The sequence below is a fragment of the Balaenoptera physalus genome (genome assembly GCF_965194825.1).
Source record: "Balaenoptera physalus genome assembly, chromosome: 5".
NCBI classification, from domain to species: domain Eukaryota; kingdom Metazoa; phylum Chordata; class Mammalia; order Artiodactyla; family Balaenopteridae; genus Balaenoptera; species Balaenoptera physalus.
The window spans coordinates 568944-594019 of NC_138884.1; the positions used below are offsets into that span (position 1 = coordinate 568944).

General features: G+C 44.1%; 1 long non-coding RNA gene across 1 annotated transcript; it reads left to right on the top strand.

Moving 5' to 3' along the window:
- Window positions 1–12: 12 nt before the first annotated feature.
- On the top strand, window positions 13–2475 carry LOC309662100. Its single transcript, XR_014264515.1, has 3 exons — window positions 13–188; window positions 288–1481; window positions 1689–2475. It is a non-coding gene; the product is annotated as an uncharacterized lncRNA (long non-coding RNA).
- Window positions 2476–25076: the final 22601 nt, after the last annotated feature.

Consider the following 25076-nt stretch of genomic DNA (forward strand, 5'->3'; position numbering starts at 1 on the left):
GGCCCCGTCGGAAGTACACGCCCATGGGACGCGACGCGGCCGGTCCGCAGTGGTACACGGGCCTGACCAGCTCGGACCCCTGAGAAGCCTGCAACACGCTCCCTCGAGGGCTCTGGACAGCCCGCACCCCGAGGCTCATGCCCGCAGGCGCGGATGCCGCAGCCCCCGGGAGCGCAGCATGCCCTCGGGTGAGTGCCCGGCCCCGCCCTCCCCGACACCAGGCCCGCCTCGAGGGGAGGGGGAGGCCCAGAGGTGCAGAGATGACCCCCGACCCCTGCCTACATCAGCGTCTCCGGGAGATGGCCTGCTACGACGGCATCATCCCCGCGCAGTACAAGGCCCCGCGCGCGGTAGGGAGGGTGCTGTGGGAAGACAGGCCCATAGGGCGAGGAGTACGGTGAGCCTGGGCCAGGGGCACGCGACACAGGGGCTGGGGGCGGGGGGGGGGGACCGCCCGGGGCCAGGAGGTGGGGCCGGCCGGTGACCCGGGTCCTGGCCCCGCAGTGATCCACAGGCACCAGTTCGGAGCGGAGCCAATGTGGCGCGCGTCTGACTACGTGCCATGCCTGCCAGCGCCCCGCGCCCGCGCTGCACCGCCCACAACTACCCGCAGTGGGCACGGAACCCTGCTGCGCCTCCACCGGCCGGCAGCCCCCGCCCGTCCACGCGGCCAGTCACTGATGAAGGTCGCGCTGCCCGATGTGGCTCTTCGGGACCCGGCGCCTCTCCCGCAAGGCGTCTGTCCGCCTCTGGGGCCGGGGCCTGGGGCCGTCAGGCAGCCAGGTGAAGGGAGCTCTGAACCAGGACCCTGGTGACCAAGCTCCAGGGCAGAGTCAGACAGACGACCTCTCCTGCCCTCGGCTCCGCCTACCCCGGGCCCCAGGCCAAGGCACAGCCCTGGCCCCGGGCGGCCTGGGCACAGGGAGCCGCACTCGGGCACCTGCCCGGCGTGCTGAGCCTCGCCATCGCCACGGCCAGGGTCTGGGCCGAGCCCCTAACCCCGAGGCTGGGCTCCTGGCAGGCTCAGCAACGGCTCTGTCCTCCAGGCACCCGGCAGGCCCTAGGCTGGCTGGGGCTGAGCTCGGGGCAGGCCCTGTGCCCAGGACCCTCACATCCGGCCCTGTGGTCAAGTTTAAATAAAGTATATCATCGCGCAAAGGCACTTTATTGTACGTGCCTGGCCCGTTTCAGGCCCTCAGCATTAACTATTGTACGTGCCTGGCCCGTTTCAGGCCCTCAGTATTAGCTATTATGTGTTTTATTTGTAAGTAGCTTCCCCCCCCCCCTTTGGTTATTGTTACACTGCTTTCCACCTGCGCAGCTTAGTTCCTAGTCACCCAGTTCTGCACGCTTCCTTCTCCTTGTTTCTAATTTTCTTCAGGTCATTTCACGTCATATTAACCTCATCCTAGAGAATGGACCACAGAAGGAGCAGAAGTAGTGTTCAAATCCGTTCACATCCCGTTCCAGCAGCATCTCAGGTTAAGGATTTTCTGGCGAAGGGGGGGGACCACTTTAAGGATGAAAGCAGCTCTTTTGCCCCTTTCCTATTTACACATTTCTGTCTCCCTCTAACCTTAAAAGAATAATTATAGGAATGAGACCACTTGGCAGTTTAACCTAACTTCTGACTTATGCGCTCCTGAATGCACACCATGCCTTGCCTAACCTGTTGATTCTTTTCCTAGATAAAAAGAAGGAAGAAGGAAGAAGGAAGAATTCAGCAAGTAAAGAATGGCTGTCTCTCTACCCGCAAGGCCCCTTAACAATCCTGCAGGCAGATGAGGCGGAGGAGGTAACATCTGAAGAAGGAGTCAGCCAGCCTGCACGCTCTCCTGCCTCCGTGGTTCACTGAGATTCTTCCCCCCATTTTCCCCTTTAAACACCGTCCTGGCTGAGTGGAATCTTGGGAGTTGGTGTTAGGACACGAGGCCACCTTCTCCCCAGATTGCCGCCCTTTCTGATGGAAGCACCTTTCCTTTCTATTCACACTTGCCTCTCAAATTATTGGCTTTTGAGCGGTGAGCAACTGAACCCGAGTTGGGTAACAAGGAGACCAGGCCACTTCCAATGTTCACTGTCTTTTAGAAGAACACAGATTTGTTTCTCCAATTTAAAGTGCAGAGTGAGTGCAAATTCCTGTGCAGTAGGTCTGGAGTGGGTCCTGATGAGGCTTTTCTAACCATCTCCCAGGGCAGTTGCTGCTGGTAGCAGGGGCCACGCTCAGAATGGCAAGCAGCACACCACCCCGCTGCGGTTTCTCCGCTCCCCTCGCTCGGCAGGGAAAAGAAAGAGGACTGGGGTGTCTCCCTCAGAGAAAATTCATATTCCTTTCTGGTCATTTCATCTCTGCTCATTTCCTTGCACAGTGAGTAATATTGTCCTCTCTGGCCTCAGGGCAGCTACATAATCTGCAGCTCCCCGTGTAAGCTGAGAATGGAGGCCCCTTATTCACACGTTGTTAAGAATTTCAGGGGCTTCAGGGTGGCGCAGTGGTTGAGAATCTGCCTGCCAATGCAGGGGACACGGGTTCGAGCCCTGGTCGGGGAAGATCCCACATGCCGCGGAGCAACTGGGCCCGTGAGCCACAACTACTGAGCCTGCGCGTCTGGAGCCTGTGCTCCGCAACGAGAGAGGCCGCGATAGTGAGAGGCCCGCGCACCGCGATGAAGAGTGGCCCCCGCTTGCCGCAACTAGAGAAAACACTCGCACAGAAACGAAGACCCAACACAGCCAAAAATAAATAAATTAATTAATTAAAAAAAAAAAAGTAAGAATTTCAGGATGGCAACAAGCGCTGAGTCTCTCTGAACACAGGGTCCTGCGTGGTTCCCCGTGCCACACGCCCACACAGGCGGCTTACTAGGCCTTTCTACTATAATCTTTTCTAAACAAGGCTTCCAGGAGTCTTCGGAATTGATGTCAAGGTCAGCCCTCTTAGACTTTTTAGAACCACCATCTGATTTACGTCTTTCGTTTTTGCCTGGGTACGGTGAGTCATACTATTCTCTGATGGAAAATTGATAATAAAGATAATGTACACCTGTGCTGGGTATTAGGAATAAAGACATGAAAGCTTTTTCTATGCATGTTTGATGAGACGATTGCTCTCGGAATGTAGGGGGGAAAGGTTTAATTTAAACAGCGAGCTCACAGATCAATGCTCATATCAACAATGGCTGTTCTTCTGCAACCAGCCCTCTCCTGTAAGTCACTCAAGCTAATATATATATATATTTTTTTTTTTAGCAGAGGTGTGCATTCAGATCATAGCTACTGTTTATTGACAACCTACTGAGTCAGAACATTTAAATACAGGCAGCCACCTTACCCCAGGAAAATTGGTTCAGTAAAAAAGCCATTTAAACTAAATTTATTTCCTAAGCTCACGTCAACAATTGTGTATTGAGCACCTATTATGTGCCAGACGTTCTGGTTAATGAGGATCTGTCAGTAAGTGAGTGACTGAAGAGACAAAAATCCCCACCCTTGAGGAGCTGGCCTCCAGGGAGGAAGGATACACACAAAAATTAGTAAAAGTGTTACAAGGCAATAAAACAGGATACAGCGGGGCAGGAGTGAGGGGTGGGGCTGCAGTTTTCAGTAAAGTGCCTGGGAGGAACCTCTCTGCGGAAGAGACATCTGAGCAGACTTGAAGGAGGTGAAGTGAGATGCTCAAGTGTCTGGGGGAGAGAAACTAAGATGGAGAGAATAGTTAGTGCCGAGGCCTTGAGGTGGGGGTGCGCCTGGCGCGGTTCAGAAGCATCAAAGACGTCCGCGTGGTGGAGAGGAGAGAAAGCGGGCAGAGCAGAAGCGGCCCTCAGACTGTGTACCTCTCTGCGGGTTGAAGGGGAATCAAAATTACTTATTCAGTAGTTTTCAGAAAGGGATTTGAAAAAGTTTTTATCTTGAAAATTGAAGGTTGCACGTTCCTGCTAATTTTTAGAATAAACACCATCAATTTCGTCTATGTGGGAGGTGTAATTCTCATTACATTGGCAGAATAGCACCCTGGGCTTCCATTGCTTCTGTGTTGGTTGTCTGTTGCTACATAACAATAACCCCCAAACTTAGTAGCTAAAAGTACTAACCTTTATGACCTCACACGGTGTCTGTGGCGCAGGCATCCAGGAGCGAACCAGCCGGGTGATTCTGGCTCAGGCTGTCTCCTGGGGTCGCAGATGTCAATGAAAGCTGTTGGGTGATTCTGGCTCAGGCTGTCTCCTGGGGTCGCAGATGTCAATGAAAGCTGTTGCCGCCGTATCAGTAAACAAAGGCCGTTGCAGACCTGGAGCCAGCACGTTTCAGCCGCCTGGATGGTGAGCCCTGAGGGAACTCAGGATGGAAACGGGATGCCCGCCACCCAGCCGTCAGCCACCGCAGGCAGCCTGCAGTGATGCACCGGAAGGAGACTCGCCCCAGAGAGCGGAGGTGCGCATCAAAGGAACAATTCCAGTGAGCCCGGAGCTTGCATCTTCCCACACACCGGAAAGCTCTAACTTCCTTAACTTGAGGTGTCTGGTTTTCTTGACTTAACAGTAATCTCTTGATGTTCCGACTAGCTGGTCTTAGTAGCAAAAACTCCTCTGTATCCTGGCTCCCCCCCTTGCCTCTTTGAAACAGCCCCTCCGAGCCACCTGAGAGGCTGCGTCCCGGGCGTAAGTCCTCAGAATGTCTGCCAAGTAACACATAATTCTCAACGTTTCGCTTGTGCCTTCTTTTCAGCTGACACAGGCAAGCTGTGGAAGGCAGCTGTGGTCATCTGGAGGTCTCACGGGGGGGGGGGGATTCGGTGTCAAGCTCACATGGTTGTTGGCAGGGGTCCTAGGATGTCCTCAGGCTTCAGGATGAAGGCCTCCGGTCCCTACCACCTGGGCCCCCCCAAGGGCTCCATGGGGCCTGCAAGCTGTCTTCCTCAAGAGTGAGCCATTCCGGGGGGGGGGGGGGGACAGGCCAGGAGGGACCGGGATGAGGCCGCGGTGTCTCCCGTGACCTAACCTTGAAGTTGCACGGCATCCTTCTGCCCTGAGTTACACACACCAAACCTGGTGTAGGGTGGGTGGCGGGGACGACACAGGCTGTGAACACCGGGAGCTGGACCCATTGCTGCGTCTGGGAAACCAGATCCCACGGCCTCCTCTCGACACTAGCAGCACACGTGGTCATTTGCGTGTGCGTGAGAACATTGCAGCTTTTCCACTGTTTTCACAAATGCTTCTCAGCCTCTGTGGTATTCAGATCATTATTTGTTATTGTTTCTATCTTGTCATAAACCTTCTGGGTTTTCTTCAGTTTATAATCATTTTACTTCATTTTAAAATGACTTTGCTATGCAGCATTATTCACAATAGCCAAGACACAGAAGCAACCTAAATGTCCATCGACAGAGGAATGGATAAAGAAGATGTGGTACATGTATACAATGAAATACTACTCAGCCATAAAAAGGAATGAAATAATGCCATTTGCAGCAACATGGATGGACCTAGAGATTATCATACTAAGTGAAGTAAGTCGGACAGAGAAAGACAAATACCATACGATATCACTTATATGTGGAATCTAAAATATGACCAAATGAATTTATCTATGAAAGAGAAACAGGCTCACAAACATTGAAAACAGACTTGTGGTTGCCAAGGGGGAGGGGGTGAAGGAGGGATGGATTGGGAGTTTGGGCTTAACAGATACAAACTATTGTATATAGGATGGATAAATAACAAGTCCGTACTGTAGAGCACAGGGAACTATATTCAATATCCTGTAATAAACCGTCATGGAAAAGAAAAAATATATTATTTATCTTGATAAAAAAGAAATATTAAAAAGAATGTATATACGTGTATAACTGAGTCATTTTCTGTACAGTAGAAATGAACCCCACATTGTAAATCAGCTAAACTCCAAGTAAAAAAAATAAAGAAAAATAAAAAGACTTTTCTATGGAGTTATTTTGTTTGTTTTTACTTTAATGAACACCCATGCTTAAGATTTTCTAAGCATTGTTCTAAGTACTTTGCAAATATTACCTTTATTCAATCCTCATAACAAATCCTTGTAGGAGATGGGGTGGTAATTTTTCCATTGTGCACATGGGAAGCTGAGACCCAGAAAAGCAGAGGTACTTGCTCAGAGGTACTTGTTGTGTATCTGATAACTGGCCCATCTGAGTCCAGGGAGCCTGGCTCTAGTTTCTGCTCTGCGACCTCTTCACTGCTTCTTCCTCATCTTTATGTGCTTTATGAAATTCTGCATCTTCTTAAGAGATGCATTATTAATTCATTATCAAGGAACACTATAATTGCAAGAGATATTGTAAACTTTAATCAGCCAAAGATAGTCAAATAATCGGAAACATAAGCCAAGGAAACTGCTCATGTTAAACTAGGGATAATATTTGCATGGATATAAATTTTATAAGAGATTAGTACTTCAGTGATGTTTTGCATGATATGAGGAATTTTGTATCCCTATACAACCTCATGACTGCAGGATCTCAGGTAATGACTGTACTGATGAGAAGGAACCTTACCCATGACCTCTGTTCCTTACAACACCTCTGCAAGGTAGGAATTCTCACCTTCACTCCACAAATGAGGGAACTGACTTGTATGGTGACTAAGGAAATTATTTAAGATCCTAAGTAGTCAGTGGTTGCGATGAGATGTAAATTGAGCTGTCAGATTTCAGAGTCCAGACTGCCCTCAGTTACTCCAAGGAACCTCTGTGGTTGTTTCTTCTTATTTTTATTTAGTGTTGGCTTTTCTTTATTAGTAATACCTTCTTTAGTCCACTATGAGCTTTCTGTGTTCTGGTATGATTACAGGAAAGCGTGACACTCAGTAATGCACTTGAGTCATTGAAGACCTGTTTTTTTTCTTTTTAATTTTTCTCTCTATATTATGGGAGGGATCTTTTTCCTCCAGGCAATGAATTAGCTTGTGTCTGGGCTGAAATATTTTATTTTCTTTGGTCTTGGATTTCACACTGAAATTTTCACTAATGCCACAAAATCCCCCCTCCCCACAAGCATTCCCTTTTGTTATTGTTGTTGCTAATTGGGTTCATAAAGGCACTGAAGTTGTCTTGACTTTTTGCATTGTTTACATTTCATAGGAACTACATAAATCCGGAGCGAGAAAATAAGTTACATAAATTTCTAGGTATGAGAATTTCAGATTTCCTTTAAGGCCAAAGAGAAGAAATGCTGTCTGAACAGCCACTGCTGATGGGCAGGATTTGTTAAGCTTTAGACGTAGCTCATTGCGTTTTCTCAGCGGGAGGGGAAAGCTGCCACAGGAGCTGCTAAGAATGCGGTAAAACAAAAGGCAAGGTGGTAACTCCGCCCACCAGCTTCTAACCAAGAGGGAAAATGTCATTAATGAAAAGCCCTGATGTATACCTCCTTTCTCCAAACAATTAATGGAACAAAATGCCCCAAGAAATGCCTGAAACCATGAGTGGTTTCCATAGAAACCTCAATGCATTTCTATTCTGCTGACATTTGAATGAGTGAGAGCAGAGGAAAGCACTAGCTCTGCTGCGTGGCAGGCACTGTGGTGACAGCTAATGGGTTTACCTTAGAACCATTATTAACTGCTCATAGCAAAATAGTAGCGGTTCTCTCCTCATAGACTTAGATTCTTCCATGGTCTTAAGTATTTCAGAAATATCTGGGACTTGTAGGTATAGACAATACATCTCACAAGACAATAATATTTTGCAGGAGCCTAAAACTCCCTTTCTCTCTGACGTAATCATTTAAAATAGCGGAACTGTGTCCTTTGCATGATCTAAGAAAATAATTCTAGTATCCTTTATTCTCAGGACGTCATTAGTACTAATGTACATCCTGTTTTAATACCTCTCCATTTCCTGGAGTTAGATGGAGCCTGACACGATTACATGCCTTTTAACTTCTATTGTCTATGCAAAAATCACATTATCCCAAAGAGGAGATGTAAGAAAAAAGCAAGACTCACAGGGAGGGACACACACACACACACACACATATAAAACAGTCTTCAGGTGGATTTTGCATAAATGAGGGTGACTCATCCTGACTATAATCTAGCCTTACACTCAACAATCACAAAAAAAATCTATAACCCAGGAAGCATAAAAAAAGAAAGCTACTTGCAGCTGAACTACAGGGGCAGTTAGCTGCAGAAAGATTCAGTTTCATTGTTTTGAAGGATTACGTGGTTTAAATGATTTTTATTGATCACTCTTTTTTACAAATTAATACATTTATTTTTAGAACAATTTTAGGTTTGGAGCAAGATTGAACCACGAGAGCAGTGAATTTCCGTATACTTCGTGTCCCTACATGTGTACGACCTCTCCCACCATCAACATCCCCACCAGATGGTACATCTGTCACAATCGACGGCCTACATTAGCTCATCACTCTTCTCCACTGGGGTTCACTCTTGGTATTGAATATTCTATGGGCTTTGACGAATGTATAATGATATATATCTACCATTATAGAATCATACAGAGTAGTTTTACTGCCCTAAACATCCTCTGTGCTCCTATTCATCCCTCCCGACAGCTGACCCCTGGCAATCACCAATCATTTTATGTTCTCCATAGTTTTGCCTTTTCCAGAATGTCATATAGGTGGAACAATACACTATGTATCCTTTTCAAATTGGCTTAAATTTCTCTTTGTAATATGCATTTACGTTTCCTCCATACCCTTTCATGGCCTAATAACTCATTTCTTTTTAGTGCTAAATAATATTCCATTAGTTGGGTATACCACAGTTTATCTATTCACCTACTGAAGGACTTCTTGGTTGCTTCCAAGTTTTGGCAATTGTCTCTAAAGCTTCTATAAACATCCATGTGCAGGTTTTTTGTGAACATAAGTTTTCAATTTCATTTGAATAAATACTAGAAAGGGCCATTGCTGTATCCTATGGTAAGAGTATATTTAGTTTCATAAGAAATTGTCAAACTTTCTTTCAAAGTGTTTGTACCATTTTGCATTCCCACCATTAGTGTATAAGAGTTTCTGTTGCTCTACATCCTTGACAGCATTTACTGATGTCAGTGTTTTGGATTTTGGCCATTTTTATATGTTACTTGCCATCTATATATCTTCTTTGGTGAGGGGTCTGTTAAGATCTTTGGCCCATTTTCTATCTGGGTTGTTTATATGCTTATTGTTGAGTTTTAAGAGTTCTTCATATATTTTGAATAGCAATTCTTTATCAGATGTGTCTTTTTCAACTATTTTCTTCCAGTCTGTGTCTTGTCTTCTCATTCTCTTGACATTGTCTTTTGTAGACAAAACTTTACATTTTAATGAAGTCCAGCTTATGATTTATTTCGTTCATAGGTTGTGAATTTGGTATTGTGTTTTAAAAGTCATCACAGTGCCCAAGGTCATCTAGGTTTTCTCCTATGTTATATTTTAGGATTTTTATAGTTTGTCTTTCACATTCAGGTTTCTATCTATTTTGTGAAAGGTGTAAGGTCTGTGTCTAGATTCATTATTTTATGTGGCTGTCCAGCTGTTCCAGCACCATTGGTTGCAGAGATGGTCTTTGCTCCATTGTATTGCCTTTGCTTATTCGTCAGAGATCAGTTGACTATATTTATATGGGTCTATTTCTGAGGTTTCCATTTTGTTCCATTAAGCTATCTGTCTATTCTTTCACTGATACCACAATGTCTTGATTACTGTAACTTTATATTAAGCCTTGAAGTTGGGTAGTGTCGGTCCTCTGACTTTTCTCATTTAATAATCAAGGTGGCTCTTCTGAGTCTTTTGCTACTCCATATAAACTTTAGAATCACTTTGGCAATATACACAAAATAACTTGCTGGGACTTTGATTGGGATTCTGTTGAATTTGCAGATCAAATTGGGAAGAACTGACATCGTGACAATATTAAGTCTTTCCATCCGTGAACATGGAATCTCTTCCCATTTATTTAGTTCTTCTTTGATATCTTTCATCAGAGTTTTGTAGTTTTCCTCATACAAATTATGTACATATTTCATTGAATTTGTTCCTAAGTATTTCATTTTGGGGGGTGCTAATGTAAATGATATTATGTTTTAAATTTCATGTTCCACTTGTTCATTGCTGCTATATAGAAAAGAGATTGACTTTACTATATTAACCTTATATCTTGCAACCTTGCTATGATCACTTACTAGTTCCAGGAGATTTATTGATTCTTTCAGATTTTCTGCATTGATGAATCTGTCATCTGTGAACAAAGGCAGTTTATGTCTTCCCTCAATCTGCATAGCTTTCCTTTTCTTTTTCTTGTCTTATTGCATTAGCTAGGACTTCAGTTATGATGTTGAAAAGCAGTGCTGAGAAGGAGTCTACTTACCTTGCTCCTGATGGTCACCATTTTTAATACCATATTTGTGCACTACAGTCTTTAAGGTCATTCTTGAACTAAGACCCCAGGTAATGCCACAGTGCATGTGACATATATAGTGCATAAAACACAGCCTTGAGTTTGGATAGACGTGGGTTCTTATACTGGTTTGCTTATTGCCTGTGTGGCCTTAAGAAATTATCTTTCTTGGGCCTCAATTAGCATTATATATAAATTAGAAATAATTTTTAGTTCTGGTGTTGTTATGAGGATTAGAGATAATGGATCAAGAGTGCTTGAGCCATAGAAGTTGATTCATAATAGTAGCTATAATTGTTTGACTATAAAATTTCCCTTTGGGACAAGATTTAGAACAAACATTTGGAGGCTTTACTCTCTTTATTGTTAAGTCTTTATGCAAAAATCATTTCATATTTGAAGACAGTAGCCCTTCCTTGTCTTTTCTGCATCTTAAAGACCTTTAGTGATCTTGACACTGGACTAAGGGTCATATAGTATAAGAGCTAGCTATCACTATTATCAGGGAAATAAGGTAATTTCCTAATGACTCTAACTTGTTTAGGTTTTATAAATACAGCCATAATTTCTTCTTAGATAATTTCTTCCTACTGACCCAGCAAATTTGGACAATTTTTGTTTAAGTTTATGTTTCTTCATTTAGAGATATTAACAGAAAAGGAGTTTTTGTAGTTTGAAACAGAAAATAGGAGTAACGTGAATGGCACAGCCAGAAGCATGATTTATGCATGGAATTTGGGGAGAGAAAATGTCATGTGAAATTCAGTCACTGGCTTTCTTTGCCTGTGTGATGCATTAAAAGGATCTGATGGCACATGTTCTGTCATTGAGTTGTTATGGGCAAAGATAAGATTGTTAACCTCAAGTCTCAGGCAGGTGGTTGAGAAATAACTGAATAAGTTAAATAAAGCCTAAGCAAGCACAAATCTTCCTACCATGGACTATAGCATTATGAAACAAAGTGGACCAAAGATGAAGATGATCTGAACCCAGGACTTTTAAAAATCACTAGGATCAAACCCTAGAGTCTAATCTCTTTAATTTGCAGATGAGACGTTTCCTAATGAGAGGAAGAGCTCCTAAAATTTACACAGCCAGCCCCCGGAGAGCCAGAGATTAACGAGGTATTCTGACTGCTACTGCTTCTCTGAGGAGACACGCCGTCTCCTTTTTAAACTAAAAATGGTTCTTTTTTCTTTTTCGCCACTTGAAACAAGTTACTACTGCCTTATGTAGTCATCCAACAGAGCTAGAAACCTGAAATAAATCCCCTTTCATTCCAAAATTCTTAACAGATCTTTTTGCACTTACCAGGGATAGGGTTTGAACTGTTGAGAAAATCAGTACACATTGGTTGATGTAAGATATTTAATCTCTTTATTGATTCACATCCCAACGGGTTGGTAGTGACTATTAGTTACTAAACAAAGCTATATTGTACTATTAACAATAGGATAGATAATTCAGAAAGAATTAATGTTCTTTGAGTTCTTATTTTCATATAAGGCATTGCATTTGTATAGTTTTCATATATATTCTTTCACCACATTTTCAAGAATTCTTTGTCCATTTCCTTCTGTCTCCTGAAATAATGGAATGTTAGAAAATGCACTTTTGTAAATATAAAATTATTGAACAAGAACACGGTGGTGAAAGAGTTTGGGCTATGAGTCAGACAGATTAGATTTATACTGGCCTTTCCATTTATTTACTGACATCCTGGCACTTTCCCCAAGTGTGTTTTAGCGTCCACATCTAAAAAACAATATATCAAAACAACCTGTCTTTGAAAAACTAAGTGAGATGAGATATGTAAAATTTTTATTTTGCCTAGCACTTAGCTAATGAATGTTAACTCATGTTAGAATCTGTGTTATTATTCCTACAGGAAAATTTTGCATCACTGTGAGTAGGTAAAACCTTGACACTTTCAGTGGATAGGTGATCCAAATTGATTTTGTTGCTATTTATAAATTTTAACTTCAAGTATAGGATTTCACTTGACATTAGTTAAAACAAAAAACGTTATTTCCTGGTTTCTGCAAATGTGCATGGTTTCAGGTCTGACCACATGAGGGCAGCATGGTACTTTTTAAGACAGGAATGTAGCCTGGCTGGAGCGGGGGGAAAAGAATCTAGCAATAAAGCTATAGAAATCATAGGCACAGAATTAAAATGAGAAGCCTCCATAATGATTCTCTAATCCAAACTTTCAGTTTACAGTGCAAGGAACTGAGGTCCCAAGAGGCCAGCTAGCGAGTCCCCCATCACACACCTGGTGTCTACGGATGGTAGAGCAGAGAAGAGGCGCAGCAGTAAGGAAGCAACAGTAATCGCGTTAGCAGAGCCCCCAAGTTCTCTAAGGGCTTTTGACTACGCGCTAATATTGTGTGTGGCAGAACTGTAGAAGAATTGAGTATTTCTGATAATGAATTAGCCTCCGAAATGTTCCTTTCTGGAGAAATAGACGAATGAAAAGCTAGCGTCTCATTTCCGGAAGACATAAGTGCGTCCTGGAAGGCAGAAGTCTGAACTGTGCGACTTCTCAAGGTTGTCGTTAACGTTTTGCTCACAACCTTGCGTGTGTGCACTGCCTTGAAAGTGCAGCACTGACTGCAGGAAGCAGGAGCGAGCAAGGGACGAGTGCACACGCCCGTCCTGCCTAGGGACCCCCCTTTGTGTAACCCCCTCCCCAGCCACGTATGAACACATACGCGTACACAGCCGGGAACACGCAGAGACATACCCCCCAGTGGCAGCGGCACAGCGGGAATCCGTGCTGGGGGAGAGTTGCTCTGACTTTGCACCCATAGTCTTCACCACACACACACCCCTTTTCCAAGCTCCGTGAATAAGCATCAGATGACCCGGCTCAGCAGAATATGTTTGCTGTAAACCCCAGTGTCCCCATTTCCCTCATCTCCCCTACATCTTTTACATCTTTGCTTTCTTCCCTTCTCCACTGTCATGGTTACCACTCTTTTGCGTTACTCAATCAGCCTTGAAAATTGGACACTGCGATGCTTAATTTTATGTGTCAGCTTGACTGGCCCACAGGGGTCCCAGACATTGGGTGAAACATAACCTGGGTGTTTCCATGAGGGAATTTTTGGATGAGATTAAATCAGCAGACTTGGTAAAGCAGATTGCCCTCTGCGATGTGGGTAGGCCCTGGGCAAACAGGTGAAGGCTGAACAAAAAGACTAGAAGAAAATGGCTAATCTGGAGAATTCCTCCTGCCTGACTTCTTTCAAACTGGGGACACTGGCTTTCTTCCAGCCGCAGACTCAAACGAAACCTTCAGGCCCTTCCTGGACCTGAAGCCGGCTGGACTTCAGACCAGAACGTCACCCTCAGCTCTCCTGGGTCTCAGGTCTTCAGACTCCATCCTGTAAAGGATGCTGCAGGTGACTCACCCTGCAGGTCTTGGGACTTGCCAGCCTCTGTAATCATGTGAGTCAATTCCTTATAATCAATCAAGCAAGCGATCAATAGGTATCTCCTATTCTGTTTTTCTTCTGGAGAACCCTGCCTGCTGCAGACACTTTGGTTCTCTTCTATATGTTTTCAACTGAAACCAGAGTTTTGGTTTATGCTGGCACTAACCTTCAGTCCTCAGTGATCATGCTAGTTTTTGGCATTTAGTGGGTGTTTAACAAGTATGTGTTGACTGAATGAATATGTAAATTCTATTAGTTATCTTTGGAAAGAATTTTTGTTTCTATCAGAGCTCTAGCATTTTTCCTTCCACCTATATGTGGGCATACTGCAGTTACTAACTTAGTACAAAGAAAGTACTTACTTTTTTGTTGCTAGGATACCACTTTGTGCAGTCATGAAGTTATGCATATTATAGTTTTAGGCTGAAGGATGAAACAGACCCCAAGTATGATTAACATAAAGAAGCTTAATATAACAGTGTTAGTTGTCAGTCAGTGTTAGATCATTAGATTTTTAATTTAATTTATTAAAGCCTGCAATAGCACCTTGACAGTACAGACGCCTACATTTTATAGGTAAGAAAAGTGAGATCTCTAAGACTGGTTCATTTGGCCAAGTTTGTGTAGTTAATAAATGAGAGAGTGATTACTGGATATAAAGTCCCCTTATACCCAGTATTTGCTATTTCTTCATTGGCAGACTGCTTCTCTGTTGGCCTGTATCCAGCAACCCCTGGAAATCACCCCCTGGAAACCACCATCATCTACTTCGAAATCCCCTTGGTGACCTGCCCACCGTGATGAGCCCACGGGGTACCACACTCCCCCTTGCTCCCTGGGCATCAGAATCCTGCCCTGTCCTTACTGTGCCTCTTGGTCACCACAGGTATATTCACACACGAGGATCTAGTCCTGTTTTCCTCTGAGCCTGGAGCTCTCTCCTCCCAGCTCTCCACGTTGCTGGGGATCCACACTGCTTAGCCCTTTCTTCCTTTAGATTCAGCTCAGATGTCTCCCCCGACCTCCATAATTGAAGCAGTACACATGCCGGTGGCCATTTTCTTCCCCATTTCTCTGCTGCTTTTCTTCCTAAGACATTAAACTATCCAAAAATATATGTTATTCTTAATTTGTTTTTATCTTCCTTATCTGTACCCCTGGCAGATAGTATCTGCAAACTACAGACAAATCTCCATGATGCTAGAAGCCTATACTGCTGACCCCTATGTTAGAGTGTTCAGTGCTTGATACGTACTAGACCATCCTTGAATGTTCTCTGAAATGACTGACTCTGAGTCCATGAAATAAACAATCTGAAAATGCAGTTCATGAGGAGAAAACTTCCTTATCAGGTGCTCATCTGAACGTATGGTTCAAGGCTAAATAATAAAGTAAAACGTCAAATGTTAAGTGCTAAGTCAGAAATTGCATTATTTAAATGTATTTGTTAAACCTGTAGGGAATTTCTAAACTTTCAAATTGGAGGGATTCCATGTGTGGGAAACTGTGGTTAGTTTTAAATAAAATATATGTGTCTTTAATTATCGAAGATAATGTTATAACCTTGTCTCAAATATTTAGTATCACCCGAGTAGGATTATATGAAGGCTTTTAAGCTCACACTGCCATCGTTTGAATGGGGTTACCAAAGAATCAGGTACAGGATATGTGTCGTGTGAAATGTAACTATACATCTTAATGACAGAGGCAGGGATAAAAGCAGAAACTAACCTATTCTACCATGTTTCATGACGTCTCTGGTATTTAGGAAGCCCAACAGCTTACATTTAATCTTTATTTTAAATCAAAATGAAATGCATACAATTGAATCACAATTTTCTTTATGTTATTAATAGTCTAAATTCATAATATATGTTGATTGATTTGTAGCTTTCAAATAATTTTGAGAATAAACATTCTCATTAAGACGTTGGATGATTCACAGGTAGAACGCACAGAACCAGGAGTCAAGGTTGTCAGGTTCTAAGTGCCAAGTGCTGACGGGAAGAGGTGGCAGTGGGAAAACCGGACCCAGGCTGAGTGCGTATAAATGAAGGATTTGATGAGTGGATATCTGAGGCAGAGGCCAGAGCTCAACCCGGAAGAAATGCCATTTGGGAAATTGTTGCCGAAACGCTAACCCGGATGAAGGTGGATAGGGTGTGCTGTGTCCCTGAATCAGGAGAACGTCCATCAGGGCCCGACACAGATGCCCGCACAAGTGAGGGGCCGCTTTGGGGTTGGCGTGACCTTGAGGTGTCCTTAGCAGGCAGTTACATTGCTCCATCCTGACTTCTTTCCCAGCTGTGATTTTCCTTAGGGTGGTGTTTGCAAGTGATCACCAGACACTAGGTTTTATTATCCATCCTTTTACTTACATTAGTGGGGTGGATTATATTACGGGTCCATAGTTCTTCATCTCTCCCCTGTTGTGCCATCGATCTCCTGGGGATGGAATGGATTTTCTCAACCCGTTGGCTTTGGGCTTCGCCATGAAACACCTGCTTTGGCTAATGAAATGTGGGGCAGAAATCACCATGGGTTTTTCTAAACTGGTGCCTTCTGGGCAGGTTTCAGCCGATGCTCTGGGAACACCTGACCTTTGCTGCTAGAGGACTGTATCTCAGGAAGCTATTTCTTCTTTCTCTCTTTCATCCTGAAGAGAAGACCCAGACCAATCTGAAGCCTGTGATCCCGTCAAGGTCGCAAGGCGAGGCAAGCCCAGCTGAGATCAGCCAAATAGCAGATCACCCACCAACGTGTGAGTGTGGAAAACATGACTGTTTTCGTAAGGCACAGAAATCTGGGTGAGGTTTGCTGTGCAGCATGGTTACAGCAGAAGCCTGTCTAATTCACTCACTGATAAAATATAGTTCGTAAAATAGTGAGTACTGAAGAGAGGACAAAAGGATTAATTGAAAAATGCTTATCGAAATTGAAAAGTTATATGCAGTGTAATTGACAAAATGACCTCACCACTAGTTATTTACATTTTAAATAGCCTGCTAGATCTCTTTAGCATGACGCCCATAATATATGTACAACAGTGTCTAAAACAACCCAGGTCATCTGGACATTGACCTGCGGTGTCTCTGTTTTCATGGCAGGAAGCAACCCTGGGACAAGACTCTATTTTAGGAAGGACAGACGCTATCTGTGCAGTGTGATTTTCCCAGCTGGATTTTCCCACTGAGCATTTCCAAGGGACATCATGTTACCAGCTTAACTGGACCATGTCTCACATGCAAAGTAATGTACGGAACTGGGAATCCCTCTTGAGTGGAAAGCTAATGGTGACCCCTCTGTCTTATGACACAAAGGCCCTGTATTATTGTGGACACTACTCTATTATCTTAAACTGTGTCTGGGGCAAACAACGCAAGAATTGCAGCAATATTCTCATCTCTAAAGGCATGTGTGCTGCAAACAAAAGCTACGTCTGATGCATTTGTTTAGGTTTTTAAATTACGAGCGTATTTATTCATGTGTAGAGATGCTCTTTTTTAGATTTTCCTATTTAATTTTAAATGCTGTGAAGGTAGACCTGGTTGTTTTCTTTAAAGTTATTCACAGGGCGCTCTAGAAAAATTTGTGAAAAGTGAGTACTCAGTAGTTGCTACTAATTGCCTGTGTTCTCCACTTCACTTTGCTACCGAAGACCTGGCCAAAGACTGTCTGAATGAATCCCACCTTTGTTCCAGCTAATAATCCCGCTTGGGGGAGAAGTGAACATTGCTATTTAAAACAAGTAGCAAATATGCATCACACGTGGAAGGAAAGCTCTAGTTACTACATGAATAAAAAGCTGTGATCCAAATGAAAGGCTGAATTATTTTATAGTTCTGAAAGTTCAGAAAATCCAGAGTTTCTGAGACATTTTAGCTTCATATATCATTCGCACATGGGTAACTGATGATTTTACTTTTTAAAAAGTACCAAAACTGACCAAACCTAGAAAATTTTAGTAACATTAAACTATTCAAATCAACATAGGCATATTTTCAAAGATAGCTTGGAACATAAAAGCTTTTAAAATCTACTCCAGTTTCAACTTTGAAATGTTGGTTCTGAGGCTTTTCAAAGTTACAGGGTAATATCAATGAAAGAGGCTGGGAGGATAATGGTTCTAGTTTCTTTTTACAAAATAATTTTTATGATATGTAATAGAATTTCTCGGAAGGAAAGAATGACCTTCAGCTCAAGGGTGTCATTTCTTAGATGCTAAGTGTAACTATAGTTTTTCAACTATCAAATTGATGTTTAGCTATCAAATTCAACTATCAAATGGACCATGCATTTGAAAAATCTAAAAGGTATTAATATATCATTTCCAAAGAGGAACAAACTTCTGTAAATTATGAAGGAATGTTTATTTTCTGTGGTAACTGGGATTATGTTTAAACACCACTTTTATTTTCTGTATCACAGAATTCTATACTATGTTCCTCTCCCAAGGCAATGGGAGCACAGTTGCCAGATTTACAGTTATTGAAACCTTTATTTTCATTATATCTCTATCTTTAATGAGTGCAATACAATCATATTACAATATTGTAGTAAGATTTTCTTTTATATTAAATTGAAGCAACAAATAATGTAATGAAATGCCTACTGGAAATCGCCTAGTAAATAATGATGGCGTCTTCCTCTGTCAGCTACCTTGGAGGTCATGACCCTCCTCAGCAATCTCAGTGAACTAAATGTTTGGTAGTTGAATCTCTTGGTTCATCGGTGATTAGAACTTTCCAAGGGAAACTTACAGTTACAGAGAATGGGCGGGAAAAGCACACAGGAGTTTTAAAATCTTCCCACAGAGGAGGGAGGAGCCAGGATCCTCACTGAGAGGATGGATGGAGCGGTCCGACACAAGGTTCTCCCTGGTACCTCTCGCGCTGCTTGGCGCCCGTAAGTGTTGGGTGCTGAGCAGAGGGCCAGTGGGCAGCATGGCGGCTGCCAAGGTCGTGGGAGATGAACCTGCCTCCGTGGCTGTCAGGCCCGGGGAGCCTGGGAGAGGATGTGGGGCGTCCAGCTCTGTGCAAGGCTGAGTCTGCTGTTAGTCAGCTACTGACTCAGACACAGATGCTGCTTAGATCACCCGGGGATGGACCCGGGCTCCGTGCACCCAAGAAGTATCAGGCTGGCCACTGAGCAAGATCTTTGCCGAGATGCAGAGGACCCCGGAGACCCTGCACAGACCTGAGAGCCCATGCCCTGCGCTTCCTCAGGGCCCCGAGCACCTGGGCACTCACACAAACGCTGTTCTGGGGGGAACATGAAGGAGAGCTGCAGAGCCGAGCTACCAGGCTGAATGGCCTCCACCCCCTCTTGCGTGGAGGCTTGCGAGAAAGACGAGACCCGCTTCGCGGTGGGAGGTTTATGGCAACACCCGGGGCAAGAGCAAACTGTGCACGGACCAAATGTGTGTGTTTGCTGCCGTTTGCTCCATGTCGTTGTTTCTCAGACGTTTCTTTGCCGTGTTTTATATTTGTAATGATCCTGTCATCCACCATTGACTAACATTTTCCCCTCACCCTAAAACTGGAAGCCTGGATCCACAGCCGAAAACTGACAAGAGCAAATCCTCCACGGTTTAAAGAGAACGCCCAGCGGATGCAGCGGGACACCTGCAGAGCCAGCGCCGTGAGCGTGAGAGAACCTGTCCCTTGGAGACTGTGGGAAGTGATGGCTGAGGAGAGGAGGGCGCAGTGGCAGTGGGGGGTCCCGAGACCCTCCAGCCCCGGTCCCCGGGCTCGGTGACCGCAGTCGGGCTGGTGGGAAGGGTGCGGGGATAAAGGCTGGTCTGCAGAAATGGAAACCAGCGCAGCCTGGGGTCTGCTCTGCCGCTGGATGCTGCGTTGGGCAGCCCTCCTGCTCCCCGTCTGATGCCCACCTGGTCAGGGGCAAAGGTGATCGGGGGGAGGAAAGGGGCGCCCACCGGGCTGGCAGGGCCAGGACGCGTGTTTCTCACGGGTCAGGTGGAGACCTCCAGGGGGTGGAGCTGGGCTCTTTCTTTTCCTTTTTTAAATCTAACTTTTATTTTATGGTGAAATATAGTTGATTTACAATGTTGTGTTAGTTTCAGGTGTACAGCAATGTGACTCATTTATACATATACATATAACCACTCTTTTTCAGATTCTTTTCCCATATAGGTTATCACAGAGTATTGAGTAGAGTTCCCTGTGCTCTACAGCAGGTCCTTGTTGGTTATCTATATAGTAGTGTATATGTGTTAATCCCCAAATCCTAATTTATCCCTTCCCCACCTTTCCCCTTTGGTGACCACAAATTCATTCTGTAAGTCTGTGCGTCTGTTTCTGTTTTGTAAATAAGTTCATTTGTATCATTTTTTTAGATTGCACATATAAGTGATATCATATGATATTTGTCTTTCTCTTTCTGAGTTACTTCACTTAGTGTGATAATCTCTAGGTCCATCCATGTTGCTGCAAATGACGTTATTTCATTCTTTTTTATGGCTAATATTCCATTGTACATATGTGCCACATCTTCTTTATCCATTCCTCTGTTGATGCACACTTAGGTTGCTTCCATGACCTGGCTATTGTAAATAGAGCTGCAACGAACATCGGGGTGCGTGTGTCTTTTCAAATTATAGTTTTCTCCGGATATATGCCCAGGAGTGGGATTGCTGGGTCGTATGGCAGCTCTGTCTTTCTGGCAAGCTCACTGTGTAGGGGATGGTAGTGGCCGTGGGCTTGCTAGACCATTAGGGGCTGGAGCTGGACGATCCTGGACTCTGGACACTGAACCTGACCCAAGTATCTCATTTCAGGGAACGGTGCACTAGGCAGGGGCTTCCGAGGGCCTCACATGTGTGCTTAAAGAGGCGCCAGCTCTGGGCCGTCTGCCTGACCGAGGGAGCGGCCGCCTGCCCGCATCAGTTGGATGAACGACAATGACCCAGAGCAGGGGTCCTGGTTCAACAAAGTGGCATCTGCCCTGTTCCCCCCAGTTCTCTCTCCGGCCACAGTGACCCAGGGCTTCAGGCTGACAAGAGCGCGGGTGAGGCGGGAGGAGCCGACCAAGTCTCTTTCGTTGGGCCATTTCACAAGCAGGGCCAGAGGCGGCAGGAGGGAAAGCGTTGAATTAGGTTTGAGACTGGAATTTTAACTTGGACTGGACCAAATTCCAGTAAGGAAAAATATTCAGGAAGTTGTGAAATCGGCCTGCGATGGCATTCAGGGACGGGACAGGGCATTCACACGAGGACGGCAGAGAGGGGTGACTGGAGAAACGTAAAGCCGTTTCATATTTGTAGCCTCAGTAAACTGCTTTTACAATAAAGAGGCAATTATGAATTCAGATCAAAGTAACAGAGACTATTTTGTAAGGAAAACAGGGGAACTAACATGCATTGAGCACATTCGAACAGGCAGGTGGTTTGCCGAGTTCTTACCTATTATCTTATTTATTCTTGCAATGAGACGCATACAATTCTCCTCCTTCAAACAGTGAAGCTGAAACTGAGAGAAATTAAGTAAATTACCTGAGGGCACAGCTAACGAATGATGGACCTGGAGTTAAATTTAGGTAGATATGGGGTTAAATCCAGCTGTCCACGGCCACCGACTGAGATGGGCCGTTAGACACACCTCATATTAACACTTCCTTCGTGTCTGCTTTCTTTTGCATGTCTAATCCGGGGTGAAAGTCGTTCTTTGAGGTACGGCCAATGCTAATTGGGTTTGTCAGATGTATGTGATGATTCTTTGTCAGCTCAGTATGAATTCCCGATAAAAAGGGTAGAGTCTCGCCTTTGTTGTGAACTCCCTGTTTGGGCGGTGCGCGTTGCTGCCTTGGAGATGATGTCCACAGACAGATGTTATCACGACTTTACAAAACTCCCATCCTTGCCTGGAAGCGAAGAGTCCGTCAGAGTTTCGTGGCACAGCGCCATCTGGATGCGACTCAAACCTTCCCTCTGGACACAGGTTCACGCTGAACGACTAGCTTCTTTTCCGTTTGTTTCTGGTTCAGATTTCTGAGGTCACGTTTCAATTTCCATTTTGAAGAGTTGAACAGTGGGCAAGGAAGAGGCAAGGAGAAGCACTGGGCAGAGAAGATGGTTCTTTTAAAAACATTCGACGCTGGAGGTTTTGGTAGAACAACTCTGAAGGCAAGCGGTGACTGAGTGATTGACTCGGATTTTCCCAGCTAAGAATGCCAAGATCCTAAGGTCACAGGTTCATTTTTCTGATACTCATCTGTTCCCTTAGCTTCTCCAAATTAGATAATTTCCCAGTTTCGAGATTTCATGTTTGACTGTATTTGATTGACTCTTACATTCACGTTTCCTAATCTACTTAAAGTTACTAGTTTTATCATTAGAGCTAGGACTGAATTACATCAACTGCCTCTTTTTATCCTGTATTTTAATATCTTCCATTTTGGAGCCAATCAGGGACATTTCCTCTTAACACCCACAGATATTCAGTAATTTCAGACCTTAAGACTTCATATGCTTTTAATCTTAATATTAAATCTATTTGGAGCTTACTTTTTCCAGTTGCATATCTGTAACAATTTAAATGACCTGGGATCCATTCCAACCAGTAAATAGCTGGTCTCATAACAGTAGGCAAAAACATTAGTCCCCCATGAACACGCGCACAGAAAGACACTCTGAGTTGAAGAGGAAAAGAAATTCATAAAACAAAAGACCTATACAGACTTTATTAACAATTTAATTAATAAGCTTTAAGATACAACCTTGGATGATTTCCAGCATTGCATATGTCTTACATTTTGATCTCTAATTTCACAATTGCACCCATGGTTGAGTAACTTCAGACTAACTTCAGGCCAACTGAGTGGGTTTATTGAAGCAGAAGACCAGTTTAATCTTATCCATCCTTGTTAAGTTTTTGAGACTGAACTTGTTAGGACAAGCATCGGCACTTTAATTTTTGTTTCCCACTCTCTTTTTATAAAGCGTAAGAGCAGATGCTTTATAAAAGCCAATGAACAACAGCAACAGAAACAAAGTCAAAGAATTGCACAAACCCTGCTTTACTGACCAAAGTGACGAGGTTCTGAAGTTAAATCGTTGGTCAGAGAACCACCCAAAGTGAGGTAACTCCAAATATTTAAACACCAGATGCTGTACAAATGTCTGAGTTTAGCAAACGAAAGGAGACTTAGGGTTCCCAATGAGTAATATATACAGGGATAGTTTATATAAAACTGGAAATTTAGAAAATTTCAGTCTAAGTTTTTTACTGAGTTTTGCTGTATGTACAGAAAAAAAAAAGGTCCAGAAGGTCCCACTTAGATTACCTTGAACTCCCCTGCTATCAACTTTAAAGGAGCTTGCGGTACCGTTCCTGACCTTCTGTAGGAGTTGAGGTTCCGAAGATCACAGGCCATGGCCAGTGCTGGTGAGGACGAACTAAGAGGGAATGGAAAGTATTGGTCATTGGATGCGGGGAGTTCATTTGATGAGAGCTGCTTAAGACTCTATTCTCAATTCACCTCACCAGCTAAGTGACCACGTGAACCCAGAGATTACATTGTCTTTAGCACCTGTTTACTCTTTTGAGGTAAAAGCACAGAAGCGATGGCCTGGATGCACTCGAAAAAATGATGAGTGATATCAAGCTCCTTCAGTAGTCTTAGGAGCCGTCTCTTCCAAGCGTGATGTCCATCCTACTGAGTGGCTATTTGAAAAGCTCCCTGGGTAAAAACTCTGTGAACTGTATTTTTCTTTTTAGCTGAATGAGAACGTCTGAAAGTCCATCTCCTGTTTTCTTTCATTGACACTAACTCAGTTTGACAGTCTGCACCCAAGAGAACTATACATCACAATGTGAACGAGAGTTGGCCAGACACTTAAATGCTCCTGCAGCCCTGAACTTGCCATTTTTAACTGTTATTTTGTTTGTAGACTGCTGTTCAAGGTACATTCCATGTAAAGTGACTGCCTTTGTTCCACACAGAGTACACTTCTGTTTGTTAGACAGACAGCCTAAATTTTTCTTATTTATTACATTGTGAATCACTTTAGGAGCCCCAGAAAGTAACTTTGCTGTCTTTCCCCTTCAATATTCATCCATTTGTGAACTTATGACAAACTGGTTGTCGATCACAGCCGTGAAAAACAGATGATACGTGATAAATAAATATAAATTGTGCATATAAAGCTGAATGCAGTTTTATCCAGGAAGTAGAACGCACAGTTAAGCCTTCAAACCATTATGTCTTAAATCAATCTAAATTGAGGGATCCCGTTTTCCCATGATTTTTCCTGGTACTTTCGAAATTGCTCCAAAATCAAATCTATCACTCTTGTGTACCATGATGATGTAAAAACTAGAACTCTGTGTCTATGTTACTTCACTTAATTTGCGGGAGGAAAGTAAACTTAGAACACATACTTTGCATTCTTATTTTGTCTTTCCGTCCCTGTTGCTTCATGACATTCTATGTGTTCCCGATTTCAGCAACTGTCTCTAACCTGATGAAACCGTCTTTGGTCTCTTCAGTTTTTAGGGCTTGACATTTGGATGCACGTTGAGTCGGCTGATTCGCCAAAGCAATGGGGGCTTTGGTATAACGTCGGCTTTTATTCTCAGCCATTGTTTCTAGGTAAAGGGAAAGCGATGATGGGCCTGGAGGGAAGACAGTTGTCACAGGGGTCATTTAACCTACGAGAATGTGACACCTTTGAAAGATAGTCAAGAACTGGATGTGCAGAACTGAGACTGGGGCAGGATTCCATGGACATCCGATGGCTTGGCGTTTCTCTTAGAATCACAAGTCGAGCTCCTTTCTTCAGCAGGCAAAGCGCACATCAGCGATTCTCCTCTTGGGCTGAACTGCAGAATCTAATCCTGAGCTCCACTTAGAGATTCTGGTTAATTCATCCGAAGGTCATCCTGATAAAGAGCCAGAGTTGGGCCTGACCAAGGGCAGTGTGAGGCCGCCGTCTCCCTTTCAGACACCGCCCCGCACCCGTTCTCCCCGTTCACTTCGCTCCCGCCCCCTTGCCTTCCGTTTCCCGGGAGCATGTTTCCTGTTCAGGGTAACCTGCTGTCGCCTGTACCTGGACTACTATTTCTGAGCTAATATTAACAAGAGCTGAAATTTACTGAGCACTCACCCAGTCCTGGGCTCCCTGAAGTACAAGCATCGTGAGAGGTGCCAACTGATTCAATCCTCCTGACAATCTTACGAGGTGGCCCAATTCTGCAGCTGAGGCACCAGAGGCCCAGGCTGTGACGTGCGC